The following is an 18,262-nucleotide window of genomic DNA, read 5'->3' on the forward strand; positions in this document are numbered from 1 at the left end:
TGTCTTCTCAACAATCCCTTCAAGATTTTTCTCCTTTTCCTTGCTGATATCTCGTGGCACCACTGTCTTGACAATCTCAAATTGCCTAGATGCAAGTGCTTTTAGTTCTTTTTGTCCTCCAACACCTTATCTTTATCCTTGTCTTTTTGATTTGGAGCTGGATCTGGTGTGGTCTTATAGAACTTTTTCATGTCCACATTTAAGAAAACTAACAGTGATTGACATGGTCAATAACAGCACCTACAGTGGTTAAGAATGGGCGACCAAATATCAAAGGTCTGTCTTTGTCCTTTTCCATCTCCAAAACTTGAAAATCGGCTGGGATTGTTTTGTTTCCAATGATCAGTGGCAAGTCCTGGATCATTCCTTCTGTTCACTTTTGAGATGAATCACCAAAGATTATCCTTACTGGAGATGGGACAAATGTACCTATACCAAGTTTTTCAGCAACAGATTTTGACATGACATTCACATTAGCACCAGAATCACATAAACAATCTGAAAATTCAATTCCAAAGATTGAACAGGTGAATAAGAAACGGCCCGGATCCTTAGACTTTTTGAGTATTTGGTCAGGCAAGTGTTTGGGTACCTTAACCGGAATGACTCGGCTTCTCTCATGCTTGGTTTCAGAGTCTTTTATGAGAGGTTCAGGTGTCAATCTTTTCTTAGAGTCTGCGATAGGTTCTTCCTCCAAAACTGCGGTCATAGTATTGCAGAACTTCTTTGGGTTATCTTCTACTCTTCCTGGTAAAACTCCTGGTTGTCTCTTCATTGAATCTGAAGTTTGACCTATCTGATGTTCCAACTTCTTGACATGGGTCGCAAGAGATTCAAACTTCCCATTCAAGTCATTGTAAATACAATCGATCTTCACCCCCATTTCCCTGAATGACTTCTCATTGCCTTGAGTAGTCTGCATCATAGTTTGTTTAAGCGATTTTACGTGGTTACTTAGCTGGGAAAGGGTTGCTTCTAATGAGCTGGTCTGTGCTTGTTGATGATTGAATGCTGGTCTTTGTTGGAAGTTTCCTCCTCCATAGTTTCCACCTTGAAACTTGTTTTGAAAACTCCTTTGCTGCTGCGGATAGGGCTGATTTTTTGCTCCTTAATTTCTGTATGAGAGATTGTTAAGCTGGCACCAGAGTTCCTGAAGTTGTTGTTGAAAGCTGGACTAAAGCGATTATGATACGCCTGAGCTCCCATAAAATTGATTTCTTCCTCTTGGTACATGCTGTCCTCTTCATATCTTCCATCTTCCTCATTTTATACAGCAGTATCACAAGCATGTATATTCTTATTTTGAGACTTAAGAAGTTGACTTACCATGCTTTTCAGCTCAGCAATCTCCCATGATTCATGAGTAGTAATAGTCTTCTTTGATCTGTCATACTCAAGATTGTTGTTGCTGTTAGCTACAGCCAGATTTATAATGAGTGCTCTCCCTTGTGGTATGGTTTTTGAACTGAAATCTCCATTGCTGGCAGTGTCAAGAGAAAGTTGATACTTCTGCTGAAGTCCTCTGAGAAGGTGCTTAGCAGGTTTGCTCCAGAGAAACCATGATGAGGGCAGTCTCTCTCATACTCTTTGAATCGCTCCCAAGCTTCATAGAATGATTCTACTGGGCCTTTTTGGAAACTTTGTATCTTGTTTCTCAGCTGGTTCGATCTTGATTTGGTGTAGAAATGGTTCAAGAAAGCTGACTTGCATTCTTCCCATGAAGTAATAGAACCAGATGGCATAGATTTCAACCATCTAAAAAAGCTTTATCACTTAAAGAGAAAGGAAAAAGCTTACACTTCACATAGTCCACAGTTTCTGGAGTTGTTCTCACCATTCCAGAGATTTCTTCAAAAAGATCAATGTGGTCCATTGGGTGCTCAGTAGAGATTCCATGGGATTGGTTCTGCTTCACCAAAGAGACTATCTGAGGTTTTATCTCGTGATTTTCTCTAGGAACAGGGATTTGAATAGCTGATCGATTTTGAAAGTATTGGTGAGGTGCATCAAAATCGGCAATGAGTCTATTCCGAGGCTGTCTTCTCGCAGGATTGGCAAGCTGTATTGGTCGATTGGCTTCTCTAACAACGGGTGGAACAATGTTTTCATCATTCCTTCTTCCTTCAGCATCAGCCTGGTGTTGTCTCCTTTGATTATCAGCGGCTTGAGCAGGATTTAGAGGGACTCGGTTTCCCTCTTCATCGAGTTATGGCTGTCCATCTTCTTCATGAGCAGCATCTAGGTCATCACCATGAACTGAATCACGGTCATCATCTCCAATGTGATCCTCCTGATCACGGTTTAAAAGATCTTCCCGATGGGCATTAGGATTGGCCATCTTGAGCGTTCTTCGTCTGAGTTTCCTAAGTGCTCTTTCGTGTTTGTCAATCTCGTCTAAGGGCAATACGATTTCGTCCGGATCTCTCCTAGTTTTCATGCACATGTGAGCAAAGAAAGCAATGATAAAATGAAGAGTTAGAAAATCTCCAGCAGAACTCGAAATTCTTGAGGTTTAAAATTAAAATTAGATTAGGAAGTCAAGTCAACAGTGACAGATCCCCGACAACGGCGCCAAAAACTTGGTGTGAGTGCAGTGGGCAACACAAGTTTTACCCTAGACAAGCTACAAGTGCACAGAAAACGCAGTAGTACTTAGGGATCGAATCCACAGAGATCTGTGTGTTGAGGACTCCTAACTGATGCTAGGATAAAAAGGGGTTTTGGTTTGTCACTTAATCTAATTATGCAGAGAATTAAAAAGAGCTTTAAGTAAAAATCGGTTGAAAAACAGTAAGAAAAAAGCGCTGGGTTCAAGGTTCATCTTTAGTGTTCATGTTCTAAAACACAAGGAATTTAGGCAAGAATTTTCTATGACTCTGAAACTAGGATAGACACATGTAAGATTAGCCAACTCTCGTCACCCTAATCATCTAATCACTTGTCCATGGTAATTAACTCTCGCTCTCATGCCATAACAAGATAATGCTTTGTAGATCGGAATCCATCTCTGCTTACGTATCCTCCGTAGGTAGCTTTCGTCTCCTACGACAGGGACGTCCATAAGATCCAGTTCAGGCAACCCAGATACAACACTCTCGTGGCTCGGATTAAACCTAGGATCAGATTCTGGGTGATCAATCCAGAATATCGCTTTGAGATTTGGATGAATGGGAGAATCATGTTAAAAATCGAAATCTTTTTTCCTAAAAACCTAGATGTCATTCGAACATGGGGTCCATTTGGATTACCCTTTCACCCAACTAGGTGACTACTCATACATGGCTGAGGTAGACATCATCATCGGTTTAGAATTAAGAAGAAGAAAAGTAAAAGAAACAATGTTGCAGAAAAACTTCTCTTATTGAAGACAAAATGGCGATGGAGAGCTTCTACAAATGCATAAAAATAAAACCTAAAACTACAGATGAGTTCTCTTGATATGTTCATAACTTGCATCATTTAGGTTGTATAATTTATTCCAAATCATGTTTTATTTCATGCATTTTAGGCCTTAAGGTGTTGTTTTAGGGCTTAGGGGTTGCATTAGGTCCCAATGAGTCTTTGCATGGTTTGGAGTGCTTATCAAGTGTATTTGGAGCTATTTGGAGCTGAAAAGGTGAAACCAGGAAACGAAATGGTGATCAGAGCTTTAAAAATGGTGAAAACAGCCTTTTGGAGGTTCTCGGCGCTAGCCTGTACCGCAGGAAGCTTTTTCTCGGCAATTTTCATGTATCGCGGGTGGATTTCTCGGCCAAAACGCGTACCGGCTGGTTAAGTTTCTCGGCCAAAAATCTCGGGTGCAGATACATCTCAGAAATCATGTTTCTGGAAGGTCTTGCCGTCCGATTCAGCTGTCGGGGTCTTCATGAAAGTTGGAGATAATTGAGTCAAGAGCCCAGAACGATACGGCCATCGGAAGACAGACCTATCTCTCGTCCATTCTGGAGCGATCCGATACGTCAGAAAGATTACCTGTCCGAAGAGTTTTAACATCCGATTCAGTTTACAGGGTCTTCTGAAAAGTTGGAGACGAGCAGGTCACGGATCCAGAACAGGTGGAATCATTGGATTTGGACTCGTGAGCTGAGAGTTAAACTCGCCGGAAGACATACCTGTCTCGCGACAGTTTCAAGACCGATCCGATGAGTCACAAAGATTGTGTGGGACGATGACTTTCCAATCTGATTCAGTTGCCGGGGCCTTTATCAAAATTCAAGAGGAAGGAATCTAGTTTCTGAAAAACTTAGAATCAGACGATTTGGAGCCGTGAACTGGGAGATATTGCCATCGGAAGGAACACATGTCTCGCGGCCCGATCAGGACTCACGCGATGCACCTCAAAGAACCGACGAGAAAGGGGCTTTTCCGACGTCACACGGGGTTGAGCCCTTCACCAAAATTGGATCTGAGGAGGTCATCTGGTTTGTGGGGTTGGAAGATCAAGGTTTGGGCCAGTGAGAAAATAGTTATGAAGGAATTGGTGCAGGCGGTTTACATTCATACCGAGAAGAAACACCGACCAAAATCTGGTCGATATTACCTGGAACCTTGACATTTTTGGCTGGCTTTTGGAAGCTAAAAAGCCGAGGGATTGTTGAGATGCTGCACCGACTGAATCCTGCTCGGTATTGATCCCCTGAAGCTACTCTTTGTGCCGCACCGAGGTGAGTTCAGCCGGTGTAGTGTCTCGGTGTAACCAGCTTAAAAAAGCCGAAGAAATATCGAGGTCCTGCACCGAGAAAAATCTGGACGATACATTCTCGAACCAAGACGTTTTTATGGGCCTTTTTGGGACCAAAACCTAGTTTGTTCTACGTTGGCACATCAAGAAACCCTACCTATATATATGTTTTAGGCATTATCCAGCAGAAAGAGCTTTATTCTCTTTGTTTCTTTCCCTCTTTAGTGTAAAAACGAGTTTTATCAAGAGATGTCTAGCAGATTTAATCATCTTAAAGCTGTTTCTTATCATTTCTTCATCTCATCTTTACTTCTAATCGTGATTAATATCACCTTTTGCAAAGGAAATGGTGGGTTCATCATGATTAGTGAGTAGTTTTCTTTTAAGCTTCTAGGTGTGTAGATTAGGGTGCTTAGATGTTTTATTTGTGATGTTTAGGGTCTAGATTCTCATTTCATTTCCATAGTTAGCTGCTCTTAATGCTAGATCTTTTCACATCACTCTGATCTAGGGCTTAGGCATTTCTCCACCCACAAGGTGTTTGATGAAATGCGTGAAAGAGCTAAGCTAAGGGTTTATGCCTTTTTCATCATGAGAGTGATAGTTTAATGCATAAATGACATATTAGAACTGTTTCTTAATGATCATCAATTCATATTTCACAAATGAGAATTTGGTTTAAAAATGGATTAGTGTAGAGGTTAATGCCTTCATGAGAGGATTAATCTAGATTAGAGTTCTAAGTTAAAATGTTTTGAGAACATGTGATTGCTTGTTATTTCTTTCTGTAAAAGATTCAGTCTTTCTTTGTTAGAGATTGTTTGGTCACTTATTAGGCTTAGAACATTATGCTTGTTAATTGCTTGATTATCTCTAATGGTTGTTAGACTTGATTAAGTGATCTGCAAAAGGATTTCTGTCATGAGAGTGGATTAATCTGATTAAGAAGCCTAGACTAAAGAGTAGTAAGTGTTGCATTATGGTCTTAGCATCATGAATTAATATCTTAAGCACCCTAATCAATGATCACATCTAGAGGTTTATTTTTCATCATTTGCTTTATCATCATCTTGTTTGGTTGCTTGCTTTGTTTAGTAGTCAATCATCTTGCTTTGCTTGTTTCTTGTTTTATGATTTCTTGTTTCTTATCACCAAAAACCTTTCTTGTCTCACTTGACTTAAGAACTTGTTACATAAACTAGTGCCTAACTACCACACATTTGGATTGATACCCTTTATGCTGCAACAGCAAAGGGATTGATAACCCTTCTAAGAACCTAAAAAATTCTTAGTTATCAATTGGCGCCGTTGCCATATTGTGTGGGGATTGTTAGCATTAGTTTCTGATATAGTTTTTGAGATCAAGTTTCTTTTGTTTTACTGATCACCTTTCAATTTCTGTCTTTGTTTTCAGGTTTATGATCACAAGAATCCAAGCAAGAAGACAAAGATAAAGAGCAGTTCACTTGGAAAGGTTAGGAATGATGGATCAGCAAGTTGGGAATGAGCATCAGGCTCAAGAAGCTGATCACGGTCAAAGAGCTGGTAATGGGATTAGAATTCAAGTTCAACAGGCTCAGGTCCATCAGGGACATGCTCAGTGTAACCAGAACCAAGACCGACCTCAAGTTAACAACCCTTCCCCAACCCACCCATGCGTCATCAGCCTCCACCAGTCTTTGTTGGTGAGAATGACCGAGCTTATGCACACCAGTATGGAGCAGGAATCAGGCCACCTCCTGTCCAAAACAACAACTTTGAGGTGAAGGCCTCTTTGATCAATATGGTTCAGAATCAGAAGTTCCATGGCTTACCTATGGAGGATCCCTTGGAGCATCTAGATCAGTTTGACAGAGTTTGTGATCTCACTAAGATCAATGGGGTATCTGAAGACAGCTTCAAACTGAGATTGTTCCCATTCAGCCTTGGAGATAAGGCACATCAGTGGGAAAAGAACCTCCCAAGAGGATCCATCCACACATGGGAGCAGTGCAAGCTTGCCTTTGTATCCAAGTTCTTCTCAAGCTCAAGGACTGCAAAGCTAAGGAACCAGATTTCCAGCTTCACTCAACATTCTAATGAGACCTTTGGAGAAGCTTTGGACAGGTTTAGAAGCTACACAAATCAGTGTCCACATCATGACTTTTGAGAAGCCTCTCTCCTTAGAACTTTATATAGAGGAGCTGTCCCCAAGATCAGGAATCAGTTGGACACAGCATCAAATGAGAATTTCTTGGCAAAAGAAATCAATGCAGCTATGGAACTTATTGGGAACTTAGCCATGAGCCAAGACACCTATGGGGAAGATTATGATAGAAGCTATAGAGGAGAAGATTCTGGTAGACACCAAGGACTGGAAGAGAAGATCAAAGCTCTGAATATCAAGCTCGACAAAGCCCTATCTGCCACTCAAAAGCCTATAAACTATGTGAGTAAGGAGAAGAGATGCTTCACAAATATCTATGAAGAGGGTCTCACTCAAGAGGAGTTGCTCTTCATTGGGAATCAAAAAAAGTTCAATGGTTACAACAACTTCACCAAACACCAGAACTTGTCATATAGGAGCAACAATGTGGCCAACCCCCAAGACCAAATATACCCTCCTCAAAGCTTTGTTCAACAGAATCAGTACCAAGGTAACTCCCAAGGTCAACAGGGTTTTCAGCAACCAGCGGTTCAGAATCAAGGGAATAGCTTCACAAATCAAGTCAGCCTACAGCCAAAGGCTCCTCCTCCTGGTTTTGGCCCACCACCTGTTCAACAAAGTCCTGATTTAAATGTTGTTCTCCAACAGCTCTTACTAGGACAACAAAAGATGGTATCCGACTTGGAGACACTAGGCGCTGAACTAAAGGCTATTAAAAAGAACAAGGGCATCTGCACTTCTGAACCACAAGTCTCTCTTCCTGGTAAAGCTGTTCAAAACCCAAAGGATTATTGTAATGTCATATACTCCAATGATGACCACTCAGCTGCTGTGCAAGAGATTGAAGATCTCCTTTATGGTCAAGTTTCTAGTGAGACTGCACAAACTCATGAGGATGAAGACACCATTATAGATGATTTCATGGGCTTCTTACATGAACTCAATGAGGACATTAGAGAAAAAGTGTGGGGGCAGCCGGTTCAGTTGTTTCTGTTCAGCAAGGGAATGCTTCAGGGTCTATTGCAACAACAGAGCTGCCAACTGATCAAGCCAAGCTAACAGTTAGTGCCTCCAACTCTGAATCAACTCAGATGAAGCCCACCTCCCTCCCAAAGCTAGGCTACCCAGGGAAGTTCACCATCTCTTGCACTCTTGGTAATTTCCAAGTGAAGAATGCCTTGTGTGACTCAGGGTCAAGTGTTAGCATAATGTCTAAGGACATGATGGAGAGGCTAATGGTCAAGTCTATAACGTCTTACCCTTCTTCTATCACCTTTGGAGATTCCTACTCCCAGAAACCATATGGGTTTTTAAAAGACTATCCACTTCAAGTTGGAGAATGTGTAATCCCCACTGATTTTGTGATCATGAAGATGAAGAAGACCAAAGAGCTCCCACTTTTGCTTTGGAACTTCATTTCTCAACACCACTGGTACAATGATTGACTTTGATACTCAAAGAGTGATGCTTACAAAGGTGGATAAGGATGTCTTTTACCCTGTTCAGCCTCCTTTAGCTGAATTTTGTGGATCAGTTGTCCAAGAAATAGAACCGCCTAAGGTACTTGAGATGAAGTATGTGGGAAGTGCTGGAATATTAGGTGGATCCCAATCTCTCTCAGTCGTGGAAATAGAAAAGGATCCCCACATCACCTCTGGTTACAAGGATGGAAATGAAGGGCCATTGATCAGAGAAGAAGACATTTTGCTCTCATGTTCTCCTACACTTGATGATTTAAATATGATGAACACCATGAGTGAGGGTTCAGCATCAAAAGACAAGAGCATTGAACCTGACCCTTCTTCTCAAGACTTTACTCTGACTCCTTGGGCTGATGATGATGGATCTCTGAAGTATAAGCTGGATTGCAATGGGAAGTCAGGACTGTTTGCTGAGGTCAGGGCAGGTCTCACAAAGGCAATACTTGATAAGGACCCAGATGGTATTCAGGAGCTTGTGAACAAAGGCCTCAAGATGGAACCTCAAGGACAAGGGTCTAATGGTTATCAAAGGCAGCAATGCTCATCCTTCATGCTCAGGACCATTGAAGTGCTGAAGAGAATCAGTACTCAACCTCACCCCAACTAAGAACAGGTTTCTCAAAGTCAAACTTAGTGACTTTAAACAAAGTGCTCTTGGGAGACACCCCAAGCTTATCCTATGTAAATACTCTTTTTAATGCTTTCTTTTGCTGTTTTTAGGATGTTTTGATGTCTTGCTTAAGTGTGGACAGGTTTCTGAGGTGTTTAGGAGCTGCCATAAGGAGAATGGACCAAAGAAAAGCTTAGAAAACGTGTGAGGAATGCATTCACACCGAGGTGATTTCACTTGGTGCAAGAACTCGGTGTATCAAGGTTCAAAAAGCCGAAGAAATATCGACCTTATACACCGAGCAAATGGAGGTCGGTCTGGAACAAAAGATGGCCAAGGATGCCTCACACCAAGGTGATTTCAGTCGGTGCAAGAGGTCGGTGTAGTCAATTCTCCAGCCCCATCTCTCAGTCCTTGATCAGGTAACACTCCATCCTTGTAAATATGCATCTAGCTTAGCTTAATCTTCTCTTTGCATTTTGTGATTTTGCTTTGCACTTCTCCTTCATGCTTTTATAACACATGGGACTGTGTTATTTAAGTCTGGGGGAGAGGTTTTGTGTTTACTAACCATGTTTTCTCTTGTTCTTATTTTGATTTGCATCTTGAGTCTGCATCTAAGTGCATATAAAAACCAAAAAAATAAAAAAATTTGAAAAATTTTTACAAAAAAAAATGTTCATTCTAGTTGCATTTCACATTTTTAGGATTGAGTCTAGTTGCATCATATAGGTTGCATTGTGCATGGGAGTAATGATAGGTTCTTTCCTTGAGAGTATATCACTTTGAGAATTTGGACTAAATATGCTTGTGAAATGACCTCTGTGCTTGCAAGGCTTGAAATGATTTGAATCTGAGAAGCAAGTTTGAATTCAACTTAGCTCTTATAAGTGAAAACCTTGAACTTGACTTGAAATTGTCCTTTGATGCATTGTTTGAATAAGCTTGTGGATACCGATATACATATTTGAGCTAGAATCCTGTTTTTACCACCCTCTTCCTTAGTCAAATAGCTGAGTCCACATCTGGTTCAGTTTTCCTAACCCTGAACCCATCCTTCCTTCAAGCCAAATTTTTGTGTGTGATTGAAAGGCCACCTTGGATCAAACTTAGCAGAAAGTGTTAGGTTTAGAGCGACAAGGGCAAGATTCATTGAGTGTTAAGTTCCATCATCAAGGAGCTGAGAGATTTGGTGAGAACTAAGTGTGGGGGAGTGCTTGTTGGTGAGTGGAAAAAGGAGAGATGAGTGGAAAAACGAGAGATGTGAAAACTAGGGGATAGAAAAGAAAAGAAATCAGTCTTGGAGTTTTGAGTTAAAGAAAGTGAGCTCTGGTGTTTTGAAAAGAAAGAGTCTAGTCTCTAAGTAAAAGGAATAGAAAAGAAGCCAAAGAGCTCAAATGTTTTGAAAAGAAAGAAAAATAGGTTGCAAAAGAAAAAGAGCTGTGTAAAGTTTGAACTCCAAGACTTGAGTGTGAAAATGAAAAATAAGTCCCCTAGTGAGAGGAAAATGAGTGTGAAAAGTGAGGTTCTTAAGAGAGTGAGCAAGTGAGAAAGCTTTGAGTAGAGTGTGCGGTGGGATGAGTCCTTGCCCTTGTATGCATAGGTTGCTTTTTACCTTTAGCATTCTGCCAAAGTTTGATCATTTCATAGAGAGATCCCCTTGCTGCATTGAACCCACTCAGACATTGATGAGATCATTTTAATCTCATATCCTCTCCATAGCCAAACCTGCTTGTTTAAACATTGCATCATTTGATCCACTTGGTTGAAAGCTTAATGAATGTCAAAGAGTTAAGGAATAGGAGAACTTGTGGAGATTACTGTTAAGTTGATACATCAGAGTATGGTCTTGCATTGCAAATTGAGCATGAACTTGAATTCTCTTAGTGGTCACTTCTCTCTTTCAAAGGAAATATGAACTCCCAATGCATTCAACCTCTCTCTCGCATTTGTTCTTTTTTTGCTTGAGGACAAGCAAAGGACAAGTGTGAGGGAGTTGATATGTTCATAATTTGCATCATTTTAGGTTGTAGAATTCATTCCAAATCATGTTTTATTTCATGCATTTTAGTCCTTTAGGTGTTGTTTTAGGGCTTAGGGGTTGTATTAGGTCCCCATGAGTCTTTGCATGGTTTTGAGTGTTTATCAGGTGTATTTGGAGCTATTTGGAGCTGAAAAGGTGAAGCAGGAAAAGAAATGGTGATAAGAGCTTTAAAAATAGTGAAAACAGCCTTTTGGAGGTTCTCGGCCCTAGCCTGTACTGCATGAAGCTTTTTCTCGGCGATTTTCATGTACCGCGGGTGGATTTCTCGGCCAAAACACGTACCGGCTGGTTAAGTTTCTCGGCCAAAAATCTCAGGTGCAGATACATCTCAGAAATCATGTTACCGGAAGGTCTTGCCGTCCGATTCAGCTGTCGGGGTCTTCATAAAAGTTGGAGATAATTGAGTCAACAGCTGAGAACAGTCCGAATCAGGGCATGTGGAGCACGGAGTTGAAAGATACGGCCATCTAAAGACAGACCTATCTCGCGTCCATTCTGGAGCAATCCGATACGTCTGAAAGATTACCTGTTCGGGGAGTTTTAACGTTTGATTCAGTTTACAGGGTCTTCAGCAAAGTTGGAGATTAGCAGGTCACAGATCCAGAACAGGTGGAATCATTGGATTTGGACTCGTGATTCATGATTAGTGAGTAGTTTTCTTTTAAGCTTCTAGGTGTGTAGATTAGGGTGCTTTAGATGTTTGATTTGTGATGTTTAGGGTCTAGATTCTCATTTTATTTCCTTAGTTAGCTGCTCTTAACGCTAGATCTTTGCACATCATTCTGATCTAGGGCTTAGACATTTCTCCACCCACAAGGTGTTTGATGAAATGCTTGAAAGAGCTAAGCTAAGGGTTTATGCCTTTTTCATCATGAGAGTGATAGTTTAATGCATAAATGACATATTAGAACTGTTTCTTAATGCTCATTGATTCATATTTCACAAATGAGAATTTGGTTGGAAAATGGATTAGTGTAGAGGTTAATGCCTTCATAGGAGGATTAATCTAGATTAGAGTTCTAAGTTAAAATGTTTTGAGAACATGTGATTGCTTGTTATGTCTTTCTGTAAAATATTCAGTCTTTCTTTGTTAGAGATTGTCTGGTCACTTATTAGGCTTGGAACATTATGCTTGTTAATTGCTTGATTATCTCTAATGGTTGTTTGACTTGATTAAGTGATCTGCAAAAGGATTTCTGTCATGAGAGTGGATTAATCTGATTAAGAAGCCTAGACTAAAGAGTAGTAAGTTTTGCATTATGTTCTTATCATCATGAATCAATATCTAAAGCACCCTAATCAATGATCTTGTTTGGGTTCTTGCTTTATCATCATCTTGTTTGGGTTCTTGCTTTGTTTAGTAGTCAATCATCTTGCTTTGCTTGTTTCTTGTTTTATGCTTTCTTGTTTCTTATCACCAAAAACCTTTCTTGTCTCACTTGACTTAAGAACTTGTTACATAAACTAGTGCCTAACTACCACATATTTGGATTAATAACCTTTATACTGCAACAGAAAAAGGGTTTGATAACCCTTCTAAGAACCTAAAAAATTCTTAGTTATCATCTCTCTCAAAGAGAAGAAAGAGGCTCTCTTACAAAAGACCTAAAAATGAGTATTTATAGTGTTTCTCTAAGTCTTGGGCGTCTAGGGCTTGTAAAATGGGTGCAGGAAGTGTCTTGGGCCTTAGTTAGGCTCCTGAGGTTCGGACATATATCCACCGGGGGTGAAACCTCCTGAGCCGCGGTGGGAAGAAGGCTGGCCACGGGTGAAAGCACTTGTGCTTGACTAGACTTGTGTTGGCCGGCCTTCAGTGCATTGATGATATTTTGAGATCTAACCGTTGGATTGCTTTGATTCTAAATGTGTTCGAAAGCTGGTTGTCTCTTCTATAATGTCTCCCAATTTGGGGATGATCGGACCGTGAGAAGGTCTTCATTGGTTGCCAAACGTCTGGCGGTCTGAATTTATCTAAAAATGTACTTTTGCTCCTAAATGCACTCCAAAGTCCCAAGTTTTCTGAAAAGCCTTTTAAAACTCCAAAACATGGAAAACACTTATAAAACCTTTAAAACTGAGTAAAAAAACCTGCATAAGATATTGAAAGTTATCCATAAAAGTGGTCAAAATCAGGTGTTATCAAGTATGCCGTGAGTTCTAGTTTTAATGTTCCTGCCATCATTCCTTTTGTTCCAGATGGACCATACTTGAGGACAAGTCCTTTTCAAGAGAGGGGGTGGGGGGGGAATGATGTGATCATTGAACCAGAGGCACAAATGGAGGTTTTGGAATCAACCTTAGTCATTCCAGAGGGTCCCTTGATGCGGTCCAAGTCCCGGAAGCTTGTTGTAGCTGTTCGGAGTTTGCTTGAAGGAATCAGGAACATGGAGGTTCACAGACGGATCAATGAAGATCAACTTACACTTGCCATCTTGACCTCAGTATCATACCAGGAATCGGATTGAGGTTTGGCCGGCGTGTAAGTTCATGGTACTCTTTTTCCTGTACTCGGTTTTGTCCCAATGGGTTTTCCGGGTGGAGGATTTAACGAGGCTATGGGCTTACACTCCTTTCCCGACTGGCAGTCCAAGAGTTAGTCAACACAGTCAAGGCAGCCGAGGAGTCAGTCCAAGCTTTATTTATTTTGGTCTTAGCTTCATTTAATAAAATTGTCATTACCGAGTATGCTTTTCGTATGCCTATATAAACGATGTAGGGATCCCAGATCTTATTCATTCACTTTTCCTTAATAAAATTTTAGAGAAACTTCTCCTTTGTTATTCGTGAACTTTTCTGATTACTTGGTGGTTAGCCATTTGATCATTTAGGTTTATCAAGTGTCGTCCATTACACTTGACGCAGCCTTCACCCATTTGTCTCGTTGGGACGTTCAAGTAGTTAAAGGGGCTTAAGGATTTTCGGGAACTCTGTTCTCCCGCCTTAACACCTTTTTCCCGCGGATCCGATCAGCCAGCTTAGTCACCCCTTGTTTCAAGCCTCTCACCACGAGCTGGGCCTAAGGATCTTCGGGTTTCAACCCACCCCTTAGCATCTTCTCCGTGAATTCGTTTGGAGTCAAAGATCTATCAGCCAAATCGATCAAGAGTGTGATTTCCTTGGAAAGATCGTATCAGAGGTCCGGTTAAGGAGTGCCTTTCTGGGAACACGACATCAACGGGTAGGCTAACCCTCCACTGCGTGGCCTCCTCGGGGTAAACACCTGATAACACCAAATTTTGACCATTTTTATGGATCACTTTAATATCTTTTGCAGGTATTTTTACTCCATTTTTAAAGGTTTTTAAAGGATTTCTATGTTTTCGAATTTTTAAAAGACTTTTCAGGTAATTTGGTAGAAATATGTGCACATTGGAACAAAAATATTATTTTGAAAAAATTCAAATCGTTAGAACTCTCAAAGAGAGACGAAGACCTTCTCACCGTCTGATCATCCCTAAAATTGGACACGTAATAGAATACTCAACCAGCTTTCAAATGCACTTAGTTTGGAGACTTCCAACGGTTGGATCTCAAGATATTCCATTTGCTCCGGAGACATTTGAAGACAGTCAGCAAGCTACAGTACCGTGGCCAACAAGCCATTTACCACGGTCATGGCTAAATGGCTTGTTCTTAAAATTTATGCTTGATTGATCACCTCGTGTCTGATCTAGATAGTTATTGTTGCGAAAGTTTTCATTAAGTATCCGACCTAGAATGAAACGGGCGATTCTGCCATAGGAAGGGAAACCTACCTATGGGTGAGTCGTGAGTATGACGAGTCCTATACAAGTTCCTGCGTTTTCTCCCTTCCAGGACCAGAGTGGAAATCTACTGGTCAAGGTTGCGAGAGACAGTTGGTTATGATCACGACAGTGACATAGATATTGTTAAAATATTTAATAATCCCAATCTATAGCCCTAGTTGTTAAAACCGATTATGATCCTCTTAGAGTTCCTGAAAAACCAACGTTTTTAGTTACTGTTCATAACCCATCGATTATTTACTTGCTTACTTAGATCTTCATTTTTGCTTGCTTTCATTTGATACTCCACTTTCTTTTTAGGATAGATTTATTTGCTTTCTTTTGTTTTAGTTTAAATCGTGACACACACCAACCTCTTAAAATCCGATTTAGTCTAGACATAAACTTAGAAACCGTAGAAAAGTACTTGGCACACAAATCCCTCTGGATTCGATCCCTATGTACTAAATTGATTAGTTGTGCACTTGTGGCTTTCATTTGTTTCTTTTAGGGTAAAACTTGTTCCCTTGGCGCCATTGCTGGGGACTTGTTTTGCTGCCTTTTTATTTTTCTTGTTCTAATTTCTGTTCTAGACACCTGATCTCTAGTTCCTTCATAAGTTTCTGAAATCTCTTTCTTTTATTTTGTTTCTCTCTGTCTTTAGGAAAGTGCATGATTACCAGGCGCAAACCTGCAGCAAATATTCCGATTCTAGATGAGATTGACACACAGGAAAGAGAACTTCGAAGATTTAGACTAACACAAAGGATGGCCAATGATGACCAACCTAGAGATTCCGTAAACCAAAACCTTAATGAAGCCCATGACAATTCCGATCATGGTGATAACCGAGATGATGATCATAGAGTAGATGGTTAACCTCAGCTCGATGGAAATGGAAATCCAATCCCTCCAATAAATCCCCAAAAACGAGGTGATGTAGACCAGAGGAGAGAAGAACGTGCAGATCTTAATGCACCAATCAATGCTGCTGAAGATGAAAACCAAAGGACACAGCCGAATGGATGCAATAACCGCCCCATTCAGCCTGCAAATCAACACCGAAGACACACTAACTCAGAACTTTCAGAATCGATATGTGATTCAAGTACCATTCCAAAACCTCAGTGAGTTCGAAGTCAAGCCTCAAATAATCTTTTTGGTGAAACAAAATGAATTCCATGGAGTCCCTTCTGAACATCCAATGGATCACATTGAGCTTTTCGAAGAAATCTGCAGCATGATGAGAACAAACCAAGTTCCCCATTTTCATTAAGTGATAAAGCTCACCGTTGGTTGAAATATTTGCCTGCAGGATCGATTACTAACTGGAGAATGCAAAACCGCTTTCCTAAACCACTTCTATACTAAGTCAAGGTCGAACCTGCTGAGAAACAAGATCCAAAGTTTCCAGCAAGGTCCGGTTGAATCTTTTTATGAAGCCTGGGAGCGTTTTAAGGAGTATGAATGTGATTGTCTACACCATAGATTTCCCGGATCACGCCTGCTAAGCACATTCTATAGAGGATTGCAACCAAAGTACAAGCTCTCACTTGACACAGCCAGCAATAGAGATTTTGGACAAAAGGCAATCACACAAGGAAGAGCTCTCATCGAAAATGTTGCTCAAGCTAATAGCAATGGTTGTCCGGAATACAATCGTTCGACAAAGCCGACCAGAACAGATAAAAAGGAGAAAACTGAGTTAAAGAACATGATAAGACAACTCCTCAAGAGCTATATTCTCCCAGTCCATGCTTGTGAGACCACCAATGGCTTAGAAGATGAAGGATTTTGTGAAACTGATCACAACAATCCAGACTTTAAAGAAGACGACATGAACTATGTAGGACCACAAGGACCATATCCGAACCGCTTCAACAATGGTTTTAACTGCAACTTCCACAATGCCAACTTCAAAAATCTCTCTTACCGAAATCCAAATGTAGAGAATCCCCAAGATCAGCATTACCCACCGCAGCTGAGACCATTCCAAAACAAATTCCAAAATGGGAATTTTGGAGGAAATGGAGGCTTCCAGCTACAAACACAATACAATTACCAAGTTGCAGAATTCAATAGTCAATTTGGACAGGACCAAGGAGTCACAACAAACCAGCTAGCCTCGCAAATCAGAAGACTTGAGCAATCAATTTAGCAACTTGTCATGAAAAATGAGAAGACAGCCAAAGACATAAACGTGAAGGTCGATTGTATGTACAATGATCTAAATGTGAAGTTCGAAGCCCTTTCTACCCATATCAAAAAAGCTAGTTATTCTAGTCGCCCAGACAGCAGATTCCATGAAGAGACACAAAGGCAGTTTTAAGTGGTGGAGTTAAAGTGTTTTCGGTTACCTGATGAATCCGGAGGATGCAAGATATTATGCAAAACCGCAAAATAGATAATGACCTGTTGATGACCGCAATTTCCAGTCACTTCTTCTTGCCAAATGTTGTTGCATAATCCTTTCTCTTTTGTTGTAAACAGTTATTCCCCCAGACTTAGATCTTTTCCGGGAATCAGAAAAATGATCTCCAAAACTCCATAAAATAGAACTCTAGCTTTCCCCAAGGATAAAATCGATCCTCTTAGACTCTCTTAAGGTTTTATTTCCTTTCTTTCAATATTTTTTTTTTCTTTTCTTTTCCGGAAATTTTTTTGTTTTTTTTTTTGAAAGGGGAAATAGCCTTTTAGAGAGAGAGAAAAAGTCTAAGGGACGAAAATGTACCAATGTTTGGAAGTTTTTCTGACGTAAGCTGAGTTTTCTCCTTTGTTGAATCCTTCTGGTAAATTTTCCAGGCAAAATTGCAGTTCTTCGTCTTAGTGACTGAAAACTATGTCGTTTCTCTTTCTCTCCGACGTTTTTGCACATATCTGCATATTAGACAATAGAAAACAAGAGTGCATGTGGTTTGAAAGAGGATTTGTTAAGGTGGGGAATTAGCTAAAGATGAACTAGTGATAGACAAGATTTTTGAGGTCTTGAGGGCTATCAATCCCTTTAATCAATGTAGTATAAAGGGTGTCAAACCAAGCATGTGGAAGCTAGACACTAAGCTATGTGATCTGTTTCTTAATTCAAGTAAACAAGTGAGGATTTGATTAAACTAATGAATACTAAAGACTTAAACAAAATTAATAATACATCAAATGATCAAAACAAGTAGCAAATGACAAATGATATGGATATGAAATGATGGAAGCATGAGATTCTAGATATGATAGATGGTTAGGGTGCTTTGGTGCCAAACTAGGAATGTTAATGACAATAATGAAACATGATTCAAATGATTTAGAACTCTATTCAAGCCTTAATCTTTCCCAAGCATCAAGACACAAATCAAGTTATTTCACATACCCAATCATCATTGGAGATCAAACAACAAGACAACATTAAGAATCAGTTCTAAGAGATCATTTATGCAAATAACAAAACATCATCATGCAGTTAATGCATAAACCTCTAATACAGCTCTTTCAGGAATTTCATCAAACACTTTTGGTGCATGAAATTCCCAGATTCTAGATCACAAGTGATGTGCAAGGATCTA

At 40.2% G+C, this 18,262-nt stretch overlaps 3 non-coding genes across 3 annotated transcripts; 1 reads left to right on the plus strand and 2 right to left on the minus strand.

Moving 5' to 3' along the window:
- The first annotated feature begins 1,554 nt into the window (after window positions 1–1,554).
- Window positions 1,555–1,660, plus strand: LOC112087685. Its single transcript, XR_002900230.1, has one exon. It is a non-coding gene; the product is annotated as a small nucleolar RNA R71 (small nucleolar RNA).
- A 5,059-nt stretch (window positions 1,661–6,719) lies between these two features.
- On the minus strand, window positions 6,720–6,826 carry LOC112087694. The gene has a single exon (XR_002900239.1). It is a non-coding gene; the product is annotated as a small nucleolar RNA R71 (small nucleolar RNA).
- A 9,266-nt stretch (window positions 6,827–16,092) lies between these two features.
- LOC112087636 lies at window positions 16,093–16,199 on the minus strand. The gene has a single exon (XR_002900183.1). It is a non-coding gene; the product is annotated as a small nucleolar RNA R71 (small nucleolar RNA).
- Between the last annotated feature and the right edge of the window lie 2,063 nt (window positions 16,200–18,262).

This window comes from Eutrema salsugineum, unplaced genomic scaffold, assembly GCF_000478725.1.
Source record: "Eutrema salsugineum unplaced genomic scaffold, Eutsalg1_0 scaffold_17, whole genome shotgun sequence".
Classification (NCBI taxonomy): domain Eukaryota; kingdom Viridiplantae; phylum Streptophyta; class Magnoliopsida; order Brassicales; family Brassicaceae; genus Eutrema; species Eutrema salsugineum.